Source organism: Macrobrachium rosenbergii, chromosome 10 (genome assembly GCF_040412425.1).
Source record: "Macrobrachium rosenbergii isolate ZJJX-2024 chromosome 10, ASM4041242v1, whole genome shotgun sequence".
NCBI classification, from domain to species: Eukaryota; Metazoa; Arthropoda; class Malacostraca; order Decapoda; family Palaemonidae; genus Macrobrachium; species Macrobrachium rosenbergii.
This window is the reverse complement of record NC_089750.1, coordinates 18028707-18035052: the sequence shown is the minus strand read 5'-3', so window position 1 is coordinate 18035052 and position 6346 is coordinate 18028707. Positions and strand designations below refer to the sequence as shown.

The following is a 6346-nucleotide window of genomic DNA, read 5'->3' as shown; positions in this document are numbered from 1 at the left end:
ATTAACAAGCATAACACGCTCATATGGGGAACTGAACTCTAAATTTAACTCTTGCACATGTACGAGATTCCCCTATGGTAAACTCGTTCTGTGCAATGTCAAACTTGTGTATGGACCATTCTTCCTTGAAGAACAATCAGTGATGAAGCGTACCTTGCCATGAGGAGGAGTCTGCAGGCTCCATTTTCCATCAGGATGGAGTCTTAATGTTACAGTATCTGATCACCACTCTGCCTGACAGATGGGTCGGACGTCCCTGACAGACTGTGTTCCTGCGATGGCCACCTAGGTCTCAAGACCTCAGGCCATGTGACTTCTTCCTCTGGGGGTATGTAAATGGCCTCGTGTACGTACCTCCTTTCCAGAGAAGTGGATGATCTGAAGACTCGAATAACAAACCTTGGCAACCATCGACAACGTTATGCTTGGTTGCGTTTGGCAAGAATTGGATTACAGTTTTGATGTCACTTTCATCACCCGTAAATACCTATTTAAGAAACTTTGAAATATTAGCTTTAAGGTAATACAAATTGTTTTGATATCCTCAATAGTTATGATATACAGTGTCGCAATGTGACAGTTTTTTAACAATCTGTTTTTGATATCTGGCAACATTGAGTTTGTATGAATACAGGCAAAGAGTTTGTTACCCTACGGACATAGGCAGAGAGTTTGGTTACCCAATACGGACATAGGCAGAGTTTGGTTACCCTACGGACGTTTTAGTTACCCTACGGAATGGCAGATATTTGGTTACCCTACGGACGATGAGAGTTTGCTAATTACCCTACGGACGTAGGCAGAGAGTTTGGTTACCCTACGGACGTAGGCAGAGAGTTTGGTTACCCTACGGACGTAGGCAGAGAGTTTGGTTACCCTACGGACGTAGGCAGAGAGTTTGGTTACCCTACGGACGTAGGCAGAGAGTTTGGTTACCCTACGGACGTAGGCAGAGAGTTTGGTTACCCCTACGGACGTAGGCAGAGAGTTTGGTTTACGGACGTAGGCAGCGATTTGGTTACCCTACGGACGTAGGCAGAGAGTTTGGTTACCCTACGGACGTAGCAGAGAGTTTGGTTACCCTACGGACGTAGGCAGAGAGTTTGGTTACCCTACGGACGTACAGGCAGAGAATTTGGTTACCCTACGGACGTAGGCAGAGAGTTTGGTTAGCCTACGGACGTAGGCAGAGAGTTTGTTTAACAGCCTGAACGTAGGCAGAGAGTTTAGTTAGCCCACGGACGTAGGCAGAGAGTTTGGTTACCCTACGGACGTAGGCAGAGAGTTTGGGACGAAGTGCAGGGTTTAGTTACCCCTATTAATACGTGAGGCAGAGAGTTTGGTTACCCTACGGACGTAGGCAGAGAGTTTGTTAGCCTACGGACGTGGCATGAGTTTGTTAGGCCCACGGACGTAGGCAGAGAGTTTGGTTACCCCACGGACATAGGCAGAGAGTTTGGTTACCCCACGTGACATAGGCAGAGGAGTTTGTTTACCCTACGGACGCACCCCATAGGCAGAGAGTTTGGTTACCCTGACGGACGTAGGCAGAGAGTTTGTTTACCCCACGGACATAGGCAGAGAGTTTGGTTACCCCACGGACATAGGCAGAGAGTTTGGTTACCCCACGGACATAGGCAGAGAGTTTGGTTACCCCACGGACATAGGCAGAGAGTTTGGTTACCCCACGGACATAGGCAGAGAGTTTGGTTACCCCACGGACATAGGCGGAGTGTTTTACTCTATGAACACAAGCAAATTTTTTCTCGAACGCGAGTGTTACTCTGTGAACACAGGAAATGAGTTTGTTACTCTATGGACATAGGCAATGTGTTACTCTGAGCACAAGTAATTAATTTGTTCTATGAGGACAATGAGTTTCTCTATGAACACGAGCAGTTTTTCTTGAACGCAAGTGTTACTATATGTACACAAGCATTGAGTTTGTTACTCAAACACAGGCAATAAGTTTGATATTCATGCACAAGCAATGAGTTTGGAAGTTACTCGAATACTGGTAATGAGTTTGTAATGTTACACATGAACACTGGCGATAAGTTTTGTGATGTAATTCACGAATACAGGCAATAGTTTATGCCATCCATGAACGTGGGCAGTGGATTAAATTTCCATGAACCCTGTCAGATGAGTAAATGGTACTATCTGCACAATATGATGGTTTATGACCACAAGACACCGAGACATTCGCAGTATCCTTGGATAAGGGTAGGGTTTTGTGGGGCTGGTCATAACATAAGCTGCTTTGAACAGTGCGTTGTGAAACTGTTCATGAACACAGGCAGTGAATTTGGGATGCTATCCATAAGGCATGAGTTTCCAATGGTATCCATCAACAAGGCTCTGAGTAAGTGAAATGCATTAACATATTGTAGATAATGAGGTTAAGATATAAGAGTTGGATGCAATTGTTGATACCCATTAATTTAGTAAATGCGATGCTGTAATGAACGTCAGTGTTGGCCAAGCTATCCATGGCAATCAGGTGTTTGATCGTATTTTGCTATATAGCACAAATGTTTGTCATCAGGCAGTTAATGCTAACGCATGTACAAATAACCATTTTAAGTAAAGTATACTACGGTAGGAGCTGTTGAGTCTTTTTGATAGTGATTAGTGGCAAAAATAATCTATTTACGTAATCATTCCTCCCATACATTATACAACTTCGTTGCTTTATTTTCAAGTTCAGCGGTTTCTTTAAAGTTTACTTGAATTTTTGAGAGTAATTTTTTTTAAGAATACGACTTTGATCATAGTATGTGGGTTATCTTAATCTTGATTTTGGCTATTTTCAGAATAGTACATTTTCAAAGTATTAATATACAAATTTTGTTTGGGTGGTTTTTACGTATAGTTGAAAATTTTAACATTAAATGGCGTCAGAAGTTGAATAGCATTGTCAAGTATAAATGTTTGTTATACAGCCTTAATGCATAATTATGGTATAAAGATGGTTACAAGCTTTCAGTGGTTTAATAACCTTTTTTTGGGCACTGATTGGAGAAACGTAACTCATGGTTTTTATAAGCTAATTATCCTATAAGTAAAAGATATCGCACCTATAAAAAAAAAAACGTTCTCTTTACGGAGTTGCCGAGTAATTGCCGTAGAAACATTTTCTGCTGCCGTTGTTTTTCTGTTACAGGTCACGAGTTAACGTTCTCTTTACGAAGTTGCCGAGTAATTGCCGTAAGAACATTTTCTGCTGCCGTTGTTTTTCTGTTACAGGTCACAACTTGCTGGGGGAACCAGAATTCCAGAAAATGTGCAGACAAGGGGGCGGATTTGCGAACCTTTGTGTTAAGGTGCGTTTACACGATCGAACTATGTTCGACGGACAAAATGACGTCATAAGCGGTGAAACGATGGAAGCGGATCTGGCAACAAGCAGTGGTACCAGATGAGGGTGTTTACCACCGTTTCGAATCTGCTCACAGGGCATAGACCGGTGGACAATGTTCGAAGGTGATGTCCGTTGGTAACTCAGGCATTTAATTCAGTGTGTGACGTTTCGATGCTGGGAACATGGACAGTGTCCGGTACACCACTTGGTGCTCGCTTCTGACGTCATCAGCGAGCCTTTTCGCTTTCCACTGCTAGTTGGTAACAATTATATCCGTCGAACATTATTCGATCGTGTGAACGCACCTTTAGGCTGATAGCTCTAGGGATCCAAGATGTCGACACGATAGATGTAGGCTTCTATTCATTTAATATCTAAATTTTCCATGCTGCACCTTTCACTAAGCTCCTGATAGGTTTGTAAATTAGGTTCCTTGGATATTCTGCATTCGGAGTCCTACCATTTGCCCGTGTATTATAATTTTTTTTTTTATTAAATAATGGGGTCTATAGTTTTCAGTTGTTTACTTCCACGGTATTTTTATAGGGGAAAGCAAAGTATGTGGAATCTGGTTTGTAAACCATATAATCACACGTTGAAGTTAAAATACTTAATTTAAAAATATATCAGACTGTTTAAAACAGTATTCACATGAGTGGATACACATGTGAAAGGCCTATATAAGATTTTAAATGTAAGCAAATTTATGTAATCCACCTAAATGGAATTGTTGAAAATTCCATTTGTTCACCACTTATAGTGGAAATGTGGTTTGGGTATTGGTTGTGACGACTCAATGCCCTTCGCTAATTTGTGGGACAATCAGCTGAAACTAATGAATAAATGTACAGTACATAACAAGAGCGCCGTTAAATGTATTAGGAGCAAAAAATTATTTAAATTACGTAAATTTACTACTTTAGAACAATGTGTAATTAGAAGGTAAAACTAAATAAATTATTTGTTACATGGAGTTAGTACAAAGAAATTACTTCCATTAATTGTCATGTAAATTTGATAATGTGATGATCAGCTACACTTTCATGGACAAAGGTCTTGAGCTACGTGGGTAAATATAGGATTCAACGCAGGTGAAAAGAATGAACTTTTACATAATACAAAAAAAAAAAAAAAAAAATCTGAAATACTGAAGTTAAATTCGTGCTAAAGTACTGCGTGACATTTTTAGGCGGGTCGGTTGACCACATAAAGCTTTGAGATACAAAGTTTCTTTCACCAAAAACATTTGATAATTTGTTTTAACGATTTCCGTTTAATAGGTTACTTTGATTCTGAATAACCTCATAGGTCCCAGCGCTTTGCTTTTGGCCTAAATTTCATATTCCATCCAGTTTAATACGTCACTAGATAGGGTAATGACCGTTTATATTCACAACTATCCATGAAACCCTCGTAGGGTGGTAGCGTCGTCAGTGCACCTCATGCGCTTGGCCCTAGGCTTAAATGCTATATTCTATTCTATTTTACTCTATCCATGAAACCTATTTAAAGACTAATAATTCTCAGGACTGTTTTTAGGATAGTAACTATTACGGACACTTTCGGCTTAGTGAGATAAATGAGTAAAATGGTCGAACTCAGTATAATCAAAGACGTTTGGAGGATTTTAAGATGACTGCCGTTAGATATGGAATGCTTCATGTGGATGTATCATATGAAATGGTATTTGTGTCAATGGGTCTCTTTAATTGCTATCGTTTCTACTTATTACAGAATTGAAATTTGTAAACTACAGAAGGGATTTGTAAAATAGTGAAGGAAGTAAAAGACAGGTTATAAAAAAAACGTATCGGTACGTAGGCCCTATATTTTATAAATGATTTCTTAATACGGTTTTTAATAAACTGGTTGCTCTAGAACAGAATGGTTGTGGTAAAATGTTATTACCTTTTAAATGCGTTTGGTTAACTGTAAAGAAACGAATCTGAGAAACTGGTACCAGGCACGAACAATAAGCATTATAGTGAAAGAAGTAACTAAAATTATGGAGGTTACTTACCAGGATGATTGTCTTAGTTTATTTGGAAAAAGGTAAACGCCACTAAGGGTTTCTTTACGAAGACACAACTTGGGATGCTGCCAAGTCTGTTTTTTACGCAAATCGTGCCGTCGTTTAATATGGGTTCTGCTATAAAGGCCAATAGATTTGCTAAGCGAGCTTCATCGTAACTAAACGTTCTTTGAGGGGAAAAGCCTGAAGGAAAAGAAAGAGGTTAGAAATTAGAATTGGAGTGCAGAATTGACGACAAAAGCCAAACGCTGGGAGCTATGATCATTCAGCGCTGAAAGGGAAATTGACTGTAAGAAGGTTTGAAAAATGTAACATGAGGAAAACCTTGCAGGTGCACTGTGAAACAATTACTAAAGAGGGTAGAAAGTCAGATGGACGAAAGAGAATATGAAGGGAGGTGGAGAAAAAGGAATGAAAGAGGTTGCAGCTAAAAGCCGAAGGAACGCTGCAAAAACCTTTAGTGATGCCCACAGTACACCACGTGAGGTGCACTGACTGCACTACCCACCTACGGGAGAGATGAGGAATTGCTTAAGCTGAGCATGGCATACTCAATAAAGAATTGATTAGGCCGAGGAGGATAGACCAGAAGTTAGGGGGAGGAAGTGAGGCGCGGAAACAAATTGCTTAGGCCGAGGAATAACATCAACAAGTACAAACCCTTCGGCCGCCAACTGCAACCCCTTTCATTCCTTTCACTGAACCTCCGTTCATATTCTCTTTCTTCCATCTTACTTTCCACCCTCTCCTAACAATTGTTTCATAGTGCAACTGCCAGGTTTTTCTCGTGTTACACCTTTCAAACCTTCTTACTGACTGTCAATTTCCGTTTCACCGCTGAATGACCTCACAGGTGCCAACGCTTGGCCTTTGGGTTAAACTCTATATTCCAGTTCCAATTCAACAAGCATAAAGCTATAAATGAGTGAACAGCAATATACGTGATTGTG

The 6346-nt window shown here is 40.4% G+C and overlaps 1 long non-coding RNA gene across 1 annotated transcript in view; it reads left to right on the top strand.

The window, feature by feature from the left end:
- Nucleotides 1–530, top strand: part of LOC136842986 (uncharacterized) — a 2592-nt gene extending 2062 nt beyond the window's left edge. The window contains exon 3 of the long non-coding RNA XR_010854403.1: nucleotides 1–530. This exon is cut by the window's left edge and continues 159 nt beyond it. This is a non-coding gene — a long non-coding RNA (uncharacterized lncRNA).
- The last annotated feature ends 5816 nt before the right edge of the window (nucleotides 531–6346 follow it).